The sequence below is a fragment of the Podarcis liolepis genome, assembly GCF_965112155.1.
Source record: "Podarcis liolepis genome assembly, chromosome: 1".
Classification (NCBI taxonomy): Eukaryota; Metazoa; Chordata; class Lepidosauria; order Squamata; family Lacertidae; genus Podarcis; species Podarcis liolepis.
In genome coordinates, this window is record NC_139554.1 from 19,200,814 (window position 1) to 19,218,181 (window position 17,368).

The following is a 17,368-nucleotide window of genomic DNA, read 5'->3' on the forward strand; positions in this document are numbered from 1 at the left end:
ATTGTTCTCTTGATATGTTGTGAGCCACTTTTGTATTATTATTATCTTTATTGCAAAACATACCACACAAATAGACAAAAACAATACCACAATGACAACTAAACTTTAACTGACTACACATCATCTAACGTTACACATATTTTTTTACTTCCGAGTCACCTCGTTGTGCTTTCTAAATATTCTTAACCTATACGCACTTCCTGTTATATCAATTACATATCAAGATTTTTTCCCCACATTTATAATTTTCTTTAATATTTAAGACTCAATCTCAATGTTCAGGGAAGTTTTTAATCTGTGATATTTTACTGTATTTTTTGTTTCTATGGAAGCTGCCCAGAGTGGCTGGGGAAACCCAGCCAGATGGGCGGGGTACAAATAATAAATTATTATTGTTGTTGTTGTTGTTGTTGTTGTTGTTGTTGTTATCTATACCTGTCAGGAGATTTGCATTTTCACAATATGGTTTTAAATATTATTTAAGTATTGTCCATTCTTTGCTCACTTTCTGATTTGAGTTTCCTTCCTCTTATTTTCCCAGTCATTTTCGCAAGTTCCAGGTATGCTATCATCTTCACCTGCCAGTCAAGCTTGTGTTGTGAGCCACTTTGGGCACAATTTTGCCGGAAAGCGGTATACAAATAAACTGATAATTATGACGATTGCAGTCACCACCTGCCAACGAGCAAGCAAGTAACAACATCTCCAGCTGCTCACTGCTGTTACCTGTGTCAGAGCAAATGACAGATGGACTTGCAAGCATGTCACCATGGTGAAGAGAAGCAAAAGTCCTGGCAAATGTGGCCATTGAAATGTGGGACCTCGGCACATGACTGGCCATGCTGGCCCTGACATCAACCCTGTGTGCAGCGGGAGCTCTCTGAAAATACCTACATGCAGCCAATCATTGAACAGGAGGCCCTTCTCTTGGTCCCGCCACCCTCACAGGCATGCCTGGTGGGGACCCTGTAAAAGGGTCTTCTTGGTGGCTGCCCCCAGGTTCTGGAACTCCTTTCCTGGAGACGCTAGACAGGCTCCCTCCTTGTTGTCCTTCCACCAGCAGGTGAAGACCTTCTTGTTCCAAGAGGCTTTGGGAACTGACTGTTTTTAATGCCCGGGCTGGTGCCAGGCAGTTTTTATTGTAATTATTTGTATGTTTTAAACAGATTTTAATATATGTATGCAGTTTAAATTCTATTGATGTTTAATGGTTCACAATGATTGTTTTTCCTCCCTTTTGTTTGTAGAGATTCTTGTTTTAATCTGTAAGCTGCCTTGAGTCCTGTCAGGAAAAAAGGTGTGTTGTAAATAAATAAATAACAACAACAGAATGGGCAAGTTGCTATTGAGTGGCTGGGGAAACCCAGCCAGATGGGCAGGATAGAATTTATTATTATTATTATTATTATTATTATTATTATTATTATTATTATTATGTGGGGAAGCTTTTAATGTTTAATAGGTTATTGTATTTTAGTGTTCTGTTGGAAGCCGCCCAGAGTGGCCACCCAGCCAGGTGGGCGGGGTATAAATAATAAATTATTATTATTATTAATTTCATTTAAAGCCAGCTTGCTTTCCTGTTCAGCCAAGTGATTGGCTGCAGGGCAGGGGTGAAATCACACACACAATTGGCTGCATGCATGCTTCTTTCCCTGTACCTCCAGCCATTCTATGTATATTTAGGATATTTGGGATATTTAAATAGGCCTCTTAATAACTGGAAGCAGGCCTGTCTTACAGTTCTCTTATCTCCTCAGCTGTTGCCTGAGCAAATGCTGGCTAATCTTTTTCCCCCTCCCGATTTCCTCTTCCAGGAACACTCTGAAGTTTCTCTTGCGTCTGCCAAGGTTTTGCTCTTTCCCTCTTAGTGGGACTGCTGTGCTAACACCGGTGTGAAATAAGTAGAAAAGAAGTGCTTGTTTATGCACAGTGGTTGATTGCCGTTTTGGCAAGCTGCGTGCGATGGGACGGGCCTTGTTTAACGCGTTCAGAAAAGTTTTCCTTGAGACAGCCAGAAACTTTTTTTTCTTTTTCTTTTTTGCAAGTGCTCTTTTTCTCTAAAATCAGACCTCAAGCGGCGCAGTGCGCCAAAAGTATTAAGCATCTTCAAGTATTTTAAAGATTCTTTGAAATCGGGCACTATCAGGAGTGGGGCATGTGGGAAAATAATCTTCACCATGGGGACTGGGCACAGGACATGGTGAGATGGGCTGAAGGTTGCTGTATCTCAAAAATGAATTTCTTATGTATTCAAAGCGGAAGTAGTTATGCTTTCAACAATTCCAACAACAACAACAACATTGCATCTTTTGAATATTCATTCACCAGTGATTTTCTGAATATTTATAGCAAGAGGGAAGGGATTTGAAATAATTTATTTATTGTACTCTACCACTGTGGGCAGCGTCCAACAGTATATGAAAGAACAAAACAAAACAAAACATCACATATTCAAAGCTTCCCAATACAGTTGTACCTCTGCTTACATATCCCTCTGGATATGTAAACTTTGGGTTGCGAATGTGGCGGGTTTTGCTGTGCGCGCATGTGCAGAAGCGCTCTGTGCACCACACGCGTGCGCAGAAGGACACCTCCAGTTACGAAGTTTTCAGGATGCAGCCGGGCCTCCGGAACGAATCCCGTTCGTAACCGTAGGTACCACTGTATATTGTTGTTGTTGTTAATTTTGTATATCACCCTTCATCCAAAGATCACAGGGTGGTTAAAAAAAACATAAAAATGAAAAATGAAAACACAAAATACATAGAAAAATGAAAGCAAAACAAACCAATAACCCCTCTCCCGCAGACACATTTCAAAGGCCATAGACTGTTAATCAGCCAAACGACTGGTTGAAGAGAAACGTTTTCACCAGGTGCCTAAAGATATGTAATGAAGATGCCCGGTGAGCTGCTCTGGGGAGAGCATTCGACAAATGGGGAGCAACTGCAGAACAGGCTCACTCCAGGGTTGCCACCCTCTAGAAGTCTCATGGGGGAGACATATGAAGAAGGGCTTCATCAGGCATTGACATTTCCACCTGCCTTGCCCCCCCCCCCAGCCTTTCCCACACTATGACTTTGAGAACAATAGCAGCAACGGCGAAGAGGAGTTCAGGGGTGTTTTTTAATAATAATAATAATAATAATAATAATAATAATAATAATAATGTTATAAATTGTGCATCTTTGTTTCTCAATTTGATCCTTTTACATGGTTGTGTATGTTTTGTGGTATTTTATGCATTGTGATTTGCTATTACTTCTCTTGGTCATAGATTGGTAATTCTTTATTGTGGTTGATAAGTGTGAGTTGTTTCATTAATATTATTATTTGTTGATGTTTAATTTTACTGTTCGATTTTGACATATTAATATTGCTTTATTTGATACAGCTTGTTTGTGTTAAAGTTATTGTGACTTTTATATTGGATCAGATTGTTGCTATTAATGTTTGGTGTATTATTGTGTTTCTATGTGTTGTCCAGTGTGAGGTTGCTGGACTCGATGGACCTCTGATCTGATCTAGTAGTTGGTCTCTGTGTGTGTGTCTATAGCTCTATAATGTTAAAGAGAAAGTGAGCTGTTTGGTACATGGAATTTTTTTAATATCTTTTTTGTGACCGGGGAAAATTGTCAAGTGCAACTTATTATGTGACACCTGCAAGAATCATCTTTTTTTGTGAAAATCTGGTTGACTTGAAACCATCTCCATGCTGATTAAAGTCAGGCAAAAAGCCCAAATCCCCAAGTACTAATTTAACAGCTTGAAAAATGGAAGCAGGGCAGAACTGAAGGGGGAGTGGTGGGCTGAGATTTCAAAATGAAACTAAATGTAGCACCAAAGTTAAAAAGTATGCCTAACTTCCTTTTGTAGGTCTTTTTAGTGAAGATCTTTAACATACATCAAGGAAGGAGAGTTGCGTTTGCAGATTCCATTGCCTTCACATGTGCAAGGCTATGATAAAGAGGCACTTGTTCCTAATCCGTCACACCCTGTCTCATGGTCACCTCAGGCTACGGAGAATTTTATCTGTGCCACCAGCTTTGCTTGAATAAAAAGATGTATCTAGCCCTCATGGTTGTGAAGGAAACGCTCAAAAGATGACTGCTGTTTTGTTTCGCTGAGCAAAACATTCCCATTTGGAGCCACTCTTGCTACACACAACTTATTGGGATCACACTCACTGAAACAGGTATGTTATTTTTTTGCTGTCGTTGCTGCAGTTGCGATGGGGGAAAGGCACCCCTGCTATACGCATTCGCCTCACAAAGATGCTTAAAGTTCAGAAGCCCCATCTACCTTGGCAGATGTCGACCGCAGAGTAGAGCCCCCTGTAAAGGCAGGGAAAGTCCTAGCCTGGTTTATTAACATAGCTTCATTAGAATGCACTGAGTAGCCTTCCATTTCCTCTTCTTCCTTTTCCCAAGCAAGAAAACATCACAGACGACTTTCCACCACATGTTTGTTAATATAAAAATTACCATATCAATAACATGCCATTACCAGAGGAAGGTTGTCCGTCTCTGAAGGTTTCACATCATTGTCAGGCCAGATCAGAAGCACGTCTTGGTCCAGGGTGGTTTCCCCTTCTTCCTCTCTTCTTTTCTGCCCCCCTCCCCATCTTCAGTTTGCCACAGCACGGTTTTTCTTTTTTTCTTTTCTCCTTGGCATTAAGTGCAGCATCGAGGCACTCAAGCCATGTTGAACCCACAGATTGGGTGGGGAGAACTCCCAGCTAAACCTCCTGGTGGAAAATGAAGAGCTTCCAAGCTCTGAACTAGAGACTGTGGGACACTCCAACCTTTCTGGTGGGGGAATCTGAATTGTCCCACCAAATGTCCAACTTTACTAAACTATTGTAATAGGAAGCTGAGTGGCTTTGTGTGCAGAAGTGTCCAGGTTCAATTATGCAGGTAGGGGTTGGATAGAACTCTGGCTACAGAGCTACGGCAAGTCAGTGTAGACAATACTGAACCAGGTGGGCCAATGGGCCAACTCAATCTAAGACAGTTTCCAAGTAGGGCTATCTTTGAAGATGGTTGAGAAGCTTCTGATGGTTTAAATTTGAGCTGTCAGAATGTTTGGGAGAGCCAAGTGGCAGTAGCTAATGGTGGGGCGGGGTAGTGGTGCTCACCTAATCACCTCCTAATCTCCTAATCACTGGGTTTCTGCTGCCTGCCAGGAAGGAGAGGAGGAAGAGAGAGGTGGTGGGGGATGTGGCACAGTGCAAATGCACCAAGGGAGCCAATCTGTTCTTTTGATTTGCACCATGTTGACCTTCCTCTTGTCCCACCCCTTCCCCTCTCCTTCCCAGTAAGCAACAACAACACTGCTGTTGGGAGGCCAGGTGAGCACTGTTGCCCTACCACTGCTACTGCTAGGCAGTGTTGATGATATTGCATGAGTTTTGCATCAGTTACCAAACTCAGATAGCAGTTTAAGATGCTACTACTTTCCTTTAAGGGATGCGGGTGGCGCTGTGGGCTAAACCACAGAGCCTACGACTTGCCAATCAGAAGGTCGGTGGTCTGAATCCCTGCAACGGGGTGAGCTCCCGTTGTTTGGTCTCACCTCCTGCCCACCTAGCAGTTCTAAAGCACATCAAGTGCAAGTAGATAAATAGGTACCACTCTGGCGGGAAGGTAAACGGCGTTTCCATGCACTGCTCTGGTTCGCCAGAAGCGGCTTAGTCATGCCGGCCACATGACCCGGAAGCTGTACGCCGGCTCCCTCGGCCAATAAAGCGAGATGAGCGCCGCAACCCCAGAGTCGGTCATGACTGGGCCTAATGGTCAGGGGTCCCTTTACCTTTACTTTCCTTTAAATTCCTGAAGGCTTTGGGTTCAGGTCATTTGAAGGAAACGACCTTAAGATCTGTTACAAACCAGGAGCAAGGGCACTTTCAGGTGCCAAAACTCTCAGCTATTTGCTGAGTGTTGTAGTGCTGCGCCAAAAAATCTCTCCTGTGCTTTCACCACCACCATGATTCCTGGTCAAAATCGTCAAAGGAGCAGGGATCTGGGTGAGATTCTTATGAGTGGGATGTGGAGGTTTTGTTGCAATTACAGAGAGGTGTTTGTGAGTGTCCTTCCTTACATTCAACAAATCATCTACTCACACTCTGCAACAGTATCAGGTGCCTGGTCTTACAGAAGAGGTCGGCCAATAGTTTTCAGGGGTTTGGAAGAAGCATAGGCTGGGAATGTTGCAGCCAGCCAATAGCTGATTGGAGGGGGACAGAGGCCAGCTGCTCATATGCTTAAGATAACTTGTCCAAAATGAAAATATGAAAGGCAACTTAGAAAGACCCAGGATTAAAAAGCAAAACGAAACAGCAGCCTGTTTTGCAGGGCCAAAGAAACCCTGGGTTATTTATTTATTTTACATATTTATGAATTGCCTATAACCATAGATCTCTAAGCGATTTATAGCAGAGTAAACTACAGAATAACATACGTCATAAATAAGAGAGTAGAGTACTAAAACTGACCAGATAAAATTAATGTTCCGGAAATGCTTGCTGAAATAAAAAAATATTTTCATGGCACGTCGAAATCCATGCATCTGTTGGCATCTGCCTCACCTCACAGGGAGGGTATTCTGTAATGCAGGAAACTACTATGCTTAATACTTCCTTTTGCATAGTGGTTTGATTTCTATTTAGAAAATGGAGGGCAAGATTCAGCACAGCGCTACCAACCCCACAACTTGTGGTGTTCTCTCTCATAAGAACTCTACTTCACAAACCCCTCTTGTAAAATCATTTCATCAGTGGCTTCCTGTTATTAATGTTATTAATCTGGTGTCATTTCCCATGCATTACCCTTGTTTCATTGCTTTTTTCCATTTTATTGTAAGCCTTATTGTGAGGGATTCTCTTAAAGGCAGGGTAGAAATATGTGAAAGAAGTAAATGTGGTCTTTCTGAAGTCTGCTTCCGTGCCTTGGAGCTGCTGTTGGAGATGGCAAAATTTACAAACCAAAGCCAGTCAGTGATGCAGGAATGGGGATCCTCTGACCAACAGCCAAGGGGGTCCAATTTGGCCCATGGGGTAATTTCCCACCAACCATGCTCATCTGTCAACAGCTGATGTCTCCAGGTGATGTGAGCTAATGGGAGGGGGAGGGTTCAATGCTGCTGGGTGCTGAATGCACTGGCAAGCAGAGCCCCTCAAAGAGCAGGACTGAGTCTTCTAGAAACTTTTTCAGTAGTGTGTTCCCATCATGGTGTTGGACAATTGACAGGAAGGTGGCTTTACTCAGCTGTCACACATGTCCCACAGGATGTGGGGAGATAAACATCTGGCCTACTTGGACAAAAAAGATGTCCATCGCTAGACTATAGATCCCATTCATCCTTACTATTGGCCTCACAGACTGAAGCTAGGGATGGATGGACTCTTCAAATCTCCTGCATTCCAGTTTGCAATGAAGACAGGACTAAATCCATCCTGTCCTATCTGTAGGTGGATTTTTAATGGCTAATTCTTAAAAAAATAAAATAAATAAAAACCAAACAAACAGGAATACACATTAAGCAAACATTTCATGCATAAACGGCCTCGGTCTAGTATACTTGAAGGAGCGTCTCCACCTCCATCGTTCTGCCCGGACACTGAGGTCCAGCGCCGAGGGCCTTCTGGTGGTTCCCTCACTGTGAGAAGCCAAGTTACAGGGAACCAGGCAAAGGGCCTTTTCGGTAGTGGCACCTGCCCTGTGGAACGCCCTCCCACCAGATGTCAAAGAGAAAAACAACTACCAAATTTTTAGAAGACATCTGAAGGCAGCCCTGTTTAGGAAAGCTTTAAAGGTTTAATAGGTTATTGTATTTTAGTGTTTTATTGGAAGCCGCCCAGAGTGGCTGGGGAAACCCAGCCAGATGGGCGGGGTATAAATAATAAATTATTATTATTATTATTATTATTATTATTATTATTATTATTATTATTATTCCAACATCCAATGTGGTTCAAGAGTTGCAGCCATGTTTCTCCCCATACAATTCCTCCCAGGGAAAAAGGAATATCATCAAGTCCCACTATTCTCAGACGGACTTGCTCTTGTTATAGTAAGGAGCCTCATGTAGCTGCTCAGGCTGTGTGCAGCTTAGCACACAGTTTGAAAGCAAAAAATCTGGGGCAGGAATGGAGGCAGAACAACACTCGCACCCCCTTCATAATGGAATCCACTGGACTGTGGATTCTGAAGTGGACCAGTAATCTCACATGAGTCATGAGCAAGAGTCTCTAGCAGCGTAGCATGTTTGTGTAGGACTTTTCATTTTATTAACGAAAACGAATCTCTGTGGGTTTCCAAAAATAATTATGAATTACTGGAAGCAATAACGACATTACTGAAAGTTGAGCCAAATTTCTCATTTTGTCTGAATCTTTAAAAATAAATAAATAAATCTAAGCCTAAAAGCTAGACCTGCACAAAGAGGGAGATGGCATATTCTGGGAAACATGCAGTTTGCAGAAAGGATCCCCGTAGTAAAACTTAAGTGTGTGCTCTGTATTATTCTTAAGAGAGAGAGAGAGAAAGGGAAAGAAGAAAACTCTTAACACTGCATGACCTCCGGAACTAGACATGCTGAGGCTGGACAATATTGAAGCCAGGAACAGAGAGGTTTGGGATAAAAGGCTTTGTGATAGCAATCTCTGCCTCCCATGCCCTCTGCACGACGGCTTAAATATCTCCTCCTTGGACAAACAGATCAATATAAGCTTTTAAACATCCTCAATGAGAGCTCATTAATGCTCTCCTAGTGTCCTCTTTTGCGCCCTAATGACCTGGTGGGAGCAGGAGAAGTGTGACAATTATCACAGGCATAACACATCAGATCATTTCTCAACACAATGTGAATTGTTTTCGCAATTATTCGGGGCAGCAGCAAGCGAAAGTGATAACAAATTGAGAATAATAATGATATACGTTGCGATGTTTTGGGGGCATGTGAAATAGGGACAAATATGCTGGGTTAAATGTTAACTTAGCAGGACATGGGGCTTTGGCATTCCACGCACCATGCTGATTACCATTCTGCTGCTTCCTCTCCTCCTCATTACATAATCTGCAACCGCAAAGTCATCTGATACTGTAGGTGGTGAGGATAACACAACCAAGGAAAAACGCACACTAGTCTTCGCCATGGGCCGGGGCCAGTGGCATAGTGGTGATGGGGGCACAGGGGTGGTTGTCCTGGGTGCAAAATTGTTAGGGGGCACAACATTTGAACTGTTGGTGCTGCCTCAATATAGCTGCACGCTTCTGTCTCTGGGCTTCATTGAAAACGTCTTCTCCATGCAAACTTTGAAGTGACTACTCCTGACAACAGAGTGACTCTTCTTTTCTTATCTCTGTGGCTGCAATCTCTGGGGTGATGCAGATGCCATTAGGCAGTTGAATGTGCATGTGTACTTTTTCTGTTTCCCTCCCTCCCCACAGCCATGTGGCCCTGGGCACTGGCAACCTATGCTATGCCTCTGGCTGGGCACAGGAGGCCGTACCCCCTTCTTCCCAGGAAGATCACCATATCAATCAGGAGACCAACCCGTCCACATCCATCACCTAGGAAAAGAGAGTTTGCTTGCCTACTTCCTGCAAGAAAGAACTCGGAAAAAACAGTTGGAGGCAGCTCCAACTGTTTCTTAATACCAATGCTCCAATGCTTCTTAATACCAGTTGCTGGAAACCACAGGAAACCACAGGCGGGGAGAGTGCTTTCATGCTCAGGTCCTTCTCACAGGTTTCCCACAGCATTTAAGTGCAATTTTCTCCTAATATGCACATTTTTATGTGCAATTTTGAATAATATGCGCATTTTTGCAATGCAAAGTTTCCTGATATAACACATTTTTGCTTGAAAGTGACATGAATATATGCATTTATATGTATTCCTGACCTTAGCATATGGATATTTTTAGGCGTTGCCTGGCTGAAGAAAGTCCTTGCAAATTTCAGAGAAATGCGAATGCTGAAAGGTCACTGTGTTTGTTTGCAACTAGCTTTGTAGAGTGCAAATGAGGTAGTTTAGCCTTTAAATGCACATTGAATTGAATTCCTCCCCCAACTCTACTGGCACTACCTCTCATTGAATAGAACACCACTTTTCTCATCCAAGTAAAGACGTCTAGTATTAGACTGACTTGCAAGGGGGGGGGGATTAGTAGACCACTTTCTTATATGCAGTTTGAATAATGTTTCCAAGCACAATTCAAAGCGTTGGTGCTGACCTTTAAAGCCCTAAATGACCTCGGCCCAGTATATCTGAAGGAGTGTCTCCACCCTTAGCGTTCAGCCCAAACACCGAGGTCCACCTCCAAGGGTCTTCTGGAAGTTTCCTTCACTGAGAGAAATGAAGTTACAGGGAACCAGGCAGAGGACCTTTTTGGTAGTGGCACCCACCCTGTGGAACACCCCCCATCAGATGTCAAGGAGTTAAAGAACTACACAATTTTTAAAGGACATCTGAAGGCAGCCCTGTATCAGGCAGTTTTTAATGTTTGACATTTTATTATGTTTTTATATTTACTGGAAGCCCAGCCAGATGAGTGGGATATAAGTAATAAAATTATGATTATGATTATGCTTTGTGAATTATTCACCTTTGCTACTTTATTTAAAAAATGGACACTTCAGTCGGTTTAAGTCATTTCTCAAACATGCATTTTACTTACAGACCTGGGTGTGTAGGCGTGTCCTGGGCCAATTTCCGTTCAGTGTCTTAACAAGTGACTTGAATAAAGGTGTTGAACGATGCTCATCCAATTTGCAGATGACACCAAACTGGAAGGGGTAGCTAATGCAGTAGAAGACAGAATCAGAATTCTATATGTCCTTAACAGATTGGAGAACTGGGCCCAAAGTAAAAAAATAAATGTCAGTAGGGACAAATGTCAGGTCCTGCATTTAGGCAGGAAGAACCAGATGCACAAATATACGATGGGGGACACCTGGTTTGCCAGTATTACATGTGAAATGGATCTAGGGGTCTTAATAGACCACAAGCTTCACATGAGTCAACAGTGTGATACAGCAACAAAAAAAGCAATGTTTTTCTAGGCTGAATCAACAGTATTATAGTGTCTAGCAAGGGAAGTAATAGTACCACTCTATTCTGCCTTGGTCAGACCACACCTGTGCAGTTCTGGGCTCCACAGTTTAAGAAGGATATTGACAAGCTGGAACATGTGCAGAGGAGGGTGACCAAAATGATCAAGGGTTTGGAAACTGAGCCTTATGAAAAACGGTTGAGAGAGTTGGGTGTGTTTTGCCTGGAAAAGAGGATACTAAGATGAGATATGATAGCCAACTTCAAATATCTAAAGCGTTGCCATGTGGGAAATGGAACAAGCTTGTTTTCTCCTGCTCTGGAGGGTAGGACACGAACAAATGACTTGAAGTTGCAATAAAGGAGTTTCCAACATCAGGAAGAGCTTCCTGACTGTAAGAGCTGTTTGACACTAGAGCAGACTCCCTTAGGAGGTGGTGGATTCTCCTTCATTGGAGGTTTTTAAGCAGAGGTTGGGTGTCCATCTGCGATGGATGCTTCAGCTGAGATTCCTTCATTGGATGGGGTTGGATTAGATGACTAGATGACTCTGGGGGTTCCTTCCAACTCTACAATTCTATGATTCTAATGCAAAACTATGCCTACTACAGGAACCATAGGTGCTGGGTCCAGGGGCCCTGGGTGTTCTAGCCCCCCCCCCAAATCCCCCCTGAGGGGGCTGAGCACCCACAAAATTTGGTGGCATGTGTGCTGGGCACATGTGTCTGATGTCAGCTTGCCCAGTGCTGCATGTGTCCGATGTCAGCACGCCCAGCCGTGTGCTAGGGGTGTCGCTCACAAATGCTGCCAGGAGTGCTAACATCGGTGTGCACACCCAATAGCATGCGTGTCCCAAGCCGGCGCCACTGGCAGGAACAAAGAATGGGCTAGGAGTATGAACTGATAGCCCCTTCTTCTCATTACATTACCTTTCAGTGCAAACAAAACTATTCCCCCCATTCCAACCACCTGGCCACACAATAAAACCGTGGCTGCCACAAACTAGCTGGGCTTGGGATGTGGCCATAGAACTTCATCACCACCCTCTCCCTCCCTTCCCCACTCAGGATTACTCTTCTCATCTTGTTTCTTTATCACCTTCTTTGAGCAGTTCCTCATTATTGCCACGGTCCGCATTGGTCGGCTGCCGACACCCCACCCTCTCCCTAATTCGAAATGGAAACGATGCAGGAAACTGAAAGTTTTGCAGGCTCTCTAATCTCGACACAGAGCCTCTGGGGTTTTTTTTGGGAAGGCCCAACCTGTCAGCTCTCCTCACTGGCAATTCATTACAGAGCAGCACCAAGCGAGGTGTTGGAACGGGGAGATGACACTTTCTTTTAAGGAACGAAAAAGAAGCAGTGTTCTATTTTAGCAACTTTTTTAATTCTTGTTTTTAGTGCAAGAATTTAATTATACATATTTCCCCCCCATTTCTTATATTCTGACATATTAATTAAGGGTGCTCCGATTCATTTCCTGTGGCACTATTGGCCTATTCTGTAAAAACATGTGACTGTTTTTGTACAAATATATATATATATATATCAGCAGGTAGGTAAAGGCAACGCCTCACTTTTCTGCCTACAGGCTGCCATTCCTTCTTGTCATTGAAACAGAAGGCTAATTATTTTCTAAATAACCTGATAGTTTCCTCTACCGGCATGGGATCTTACTGAATATCATACACAGGGTATTGCATCTCAGAAACCAGCCAAATTGCTATAACTTCAGCTAATGGAGACCACAGGCCATGTTGCAAGGTGCCTGCCTGGTGTTCTAGAGGATAAACCAGGGTACCAAGGGAATAACTAAATAATGGGAAGAGGAAATAAATGCCACTTGGGCACCCTATTAGAACCTTATTAAACTAGATTTGTCTAAAAGAGTGCCTGTTAGGTCTACACCTAAGTTCATTTAGATCAGGAATGGGTATCCTATCCTGATGCTGTTGGACTCCAGCTCTCATCTACTAGGTTGGTTCATTTTTCAGGATATTGTTACAAGAAAGTGCCATAGCTCAGTGGTAGAGTATCTGCTTTGCATGCTGAAGGTCCTAAGTTCAATCCCTGGCATCTCCAGGTAGGGATGGGAAGAACTCTCTGTCTTGTAATTGTGGAGAGCCACAACCATCCTGTCCTGAAATTGTGGACAGTCACTGTGCAAACAGTACTGTATGCTTGTGAAACACTGACCACTTATAAACGCCTTCTCCAACTCCTCGAAAGATTCCATCAATGGTGTCTCCGAAAAATTTTACACATCACTTGGGAAGACAGGCAAACTAATATCAGTGTACTGGAAGAAGCAAAGATCACCAGTGTTGAAGCAATGATTCCTCAACATCACATCGTTGGACTGGTCATGTTGTGCAGATGCCTGATGATCGTCTTCCAAAGCAACTACTCTATTCCGAACTTAAAAATGGAAAGTGTAATGCTGGTGGTCAACAAAAGAGGTTTAAAGACTGTCTCAAGGCAAATCTAAAAAAAAAAAAGTAGTTTAAACACTGACAACTGGGAAACACTGGCCTGCAAGTGCTCCAATTGGAGAACAGCCTTTACCAAAGGTGTCATGGTCTTTGAACTCAGGACGAAAAGAGAGAAATATGCTAAGAGGAAGGCATGCTTGGCAAACCCTCACTGTGATCAACTCCCACCCACAAACCTATGTTCCCACTGTGGAAGGAATTGGCCTCCACAGTCACTTACAGATTCACTGTTAAAACTGTGTTTATGAAAGGCGATCTTACTCGGCTATGAGTGATTGCCAAAGAGAAGAAAGAGAAAGAGATATAGTTGTTAGCCACTCTGAGCCCAGCTTTGGCTGGGGAGGGTGGGATATAAATAATTTATTATTATTATTATTATTATTATTATTATTATTATTATTATTGATCTGATTCAGTCTAAGGCAGTGTTCCTATGTTTCATTTGTTCACTGAATCAGTTTCCTCATTTTGCCCAATGGTAGGGCCGACTCTGACAGGTTGTTGAAGTTACCTTTGAGGTTTTGAGATTGAACAATAGACGGTGGCAGTATATACATCATACATTTAAAGCACACTCCCCACCCCCAAAGAATCCTGGGAACTGTAGATTGTTAAGGGTGCTGTAGCTCTGCAAGGGGTAAACTAGAGTTCCCAGGATTCTTGGAAGGCATTTGTGCTTCAAATAGGCTTTTCATGTATGGTGTGTACATAGTTTCGACGCATGGAATTGTAGTTAGAAGGGACCACAAGGCCTGTATAGTCCAAACCCCTGAAGTGCAGTACAATTTTGCCCAAAATGGAGCTTGAACCCACAACCCTGAGATGGAATGTCTCCTGCTCTACTGGCTGACCTTAACATGTGTCAGGAAGATCCTTTTTTGGTGAAGTGTTAAACATTCTTTCATGCCAACTGGATGTTACATAAGCTGGTCAAAAATGGATAATATCCCACATATTTTCCCTTTCCTCCACAACTGAACACATGTACAAATAGAAAAGCTGAAGAATTTGAAAATGGACACAATTTGAGCAATGGTTTAATGGGGGGAAATGCATAGATCCCTAGCTGTAGTTGCTTCTTGGTAATTTAAGGTGAAACCCTTAACTCAGTGGCTTATTATATTCTTGGTTGAAAGGGGGGGAAAGTGATGCTTAATTAATCTTTACAAAGTACTGCCAGACCTTTAATTAAAGGTCAGTCTAATAGTGCAAAACCACTCATAATGATTATGATTTTATTCTTGGCGTCCACCTTGGGTTGGAAATGATGAGAATGGAATATTTGAATAATGTTATTGTGGATCATCTGCTGACCAAGTTAAAGGTCATGAACTTCAGCCTTCTTCAACCTGGTGCCCTCAGATGTTTTGGATTCTAATTCCCACCAGACCCCAATAACATGGCTTGGGAAAGCCTAGCTTACAGTTTCTAACGGCTAGAAGAACATCTAGCATATCAAGGGTATGTGATGGTGTGTGCATGCGTGTATATCTATATATTTATCTATATTCCATAAGAACCCTAGGAACTCCCTAGGGCCAGTATGCAAACAACAAAATAATAATGAGCCAGATTCAATTTTATTGCACCTTTTAAAATGGCTTTTCCAGTTGGCTTTCCCGAAAAGCTGGGTTTAATTCTCACGGCTCTGCTTGTGCCAGTCTTATTCCGGCAATAGTAGTGCAATATCCCCTCAACATATAATGCACTAGAAACAGGTTGTCCATGAGATGGATCCAATAAGGAGATAGAAGCCCCCAGTCAGAGGGGGGGGGGAGGAAATCACACCAAGGTAGCAGCAGAACATGAAACAATCACACTCAGCAGAACTGAGGAAAGGTGAATATTCACACACAAATTCCCATGCAGATTTTGACACATTTCCCTAGTATTTATACCCTACTGCATGGGAAGCCAGCAGGGTGCCCTTCAAATTTTGTTGGGTTCCAACTCCCGCCAGCCCCAGGCAGGGTGGTCAATAGCCAGAGAACATGAGAGCTGTAGTCCAATAACATATTGAGGGCACTACGCCCTACTTTATCTGAGTATATCCTAATTCAGGGATTCTTACTCGCATGGTTAGTATCACATGAGGGAGGAGACTGGCGACACACCTGCTGGGCCTGGCCTTCCTGTCATTTTCTGTTGCCCAGCCTAGTCTTCTTCCACATTTTGGAGGGGCAGGGGGAGATCTGGATAACATAAGAACATAAAAAGAGCCGGCTGGATCAGGCCAATGGTTCACCGGCCTGTCCTCATCGTAGCCAGCCAGATGCCTGTGGGAAACCTGCAAGCAGGACTCAAACTCAAGAGTCCTCTCCCCCCCTGTAGCTTCCAGCAACTGGTAGAAGAAGAGTTTGGATTTGATATCCCGCCTTTCACTCTCTTTAAGGAGTCTCAAAGCGGCTAACATTCTCCTTTCCCTTCCTCCCCCACAACAAACACTCTGTGAGGTGAGTGGGGCTGAGAGACTTCAGAGAAGTGTGACTGGCCCAAGGTCACCCAGCAGCTGCATGTGGAGGAGCGGAGACGCGAACCCGGTCCCCCAGATTACGAGACTACCGCTCTTAACCACTACACCACACTTCTGACTCTGACTATGGAGGCAGAACATAGCCAACATGCCTCGTCGACATCCTCCTCCATGAATTTTTAGAATTCTTTTCTAAAGTCATTCGAGTTGGTGGCCATCACTGTCTGCTGTGGGATTGAGTCCCTTAGGGTATGCACCTGTGTGAAGAAGGACTTTCTGTTCTGAATCATCCAATGGTCAGCTTCAGCCCACAGGTTGCAGAGTTTGAAAGAGGGAGGAAAGAAATAACATTTGCCTATCCCCTTTCTGTTGTCTTTGTCCATGGAGTTTTCTTGGCAGGGATACTGGAGTGGCTTGCCGGTTCCTGCTCCAGGTGGATCACGTTTGGTCAAAACTCTCCACTATGACTTGTCTATCTTGGGTGCCCTGCTCGGCATAGTTCACAGCTTCTCTGAGTTATTCAAGCCCCTTCGCCACAGCAAGGCAGTGAGTTTGACCAAACTGCAGGAGGCAGAGGAAGACAGGAGTGCCTGGCGTGCTCTGGTCCATGGGGTCACGAAGAGTCGTACATGACTAAACGACTAAACAACAATAACAACATCCCCTTTCTCCATCATATGCATAGTTTTGCTAACTTCTGCTGCAGAACATGGACAGTGGTAGGGCCTACCCAGCTGACTTGAAGGCAATGGGGAGGGTCAGCAAGACAAGCTTTTCCTATCATACAAGCAAGAAAGAACGCCTGAACAGAAGTTGTGCATAAATGAAATGACTGCAGAACTCCCACCTTTTTTTTATTCTTACCACTGCCTCCATTTCTGTGTTGTTTCATGTGTTTTTATATCTAGATTGCAATCCCCTTGGGTCTGGGGCCTGTCCTCTGGGTCATTGTAAAGCACCAACTGCATGGATGGAGAGCCACATTAAATCTTCATCATCTGTTGTTGTTTTTTTGGAGGGAAAATAAGATTCAGAAATGGAAACTGAAGAAAATTCTCAACAGAAAGTTTGCATCTTCAGTCTGATTTATTTGTTTATGTTCCTCCCCGCTCCTCCAAATGGATAAGTCCTCAGGCACTCCTGATTCCACCACAGAATTCTAAACAGAGTATTTGTGCCCAAAAAGCAACACAAACAAGATCCAGGCACTTAGCTTTTACCTCTTGCGGCTGAAACGCTGTGAACCACTTATGAATTATTCCCACGAGTAATTTTTGTAATCTTCACCCCTCCTTCCACTCTCCCCCCCCTTTTTTTTGCAATTTCCTTAGCATACCTTGACTATC

At 43.4% G+C, this 17,368-nt stretch overlaps 1 long non-coding RNA gene across 1 annotated transcript in view; it reads left to right on the plus strand.

Moving 5' to 3' along the window:
* Nucleotides 1-10,200: 10,200 nt before the first annotated feature.
* Nucleotides 10,201-17,368, plus strand: part of LOC310686042 — a 38,468-nt gene continuing 31,300 nt past the window's right edge. The window contains exon 1 of the long non-coding RNA XR_014515673.1: nt 10,201-10,268. This is a non-coding gene — a long non-coding RNA (uncharacterized lncRNA). The remainder of the gene's footprint in view (nt 10,269-17,368) is intronic.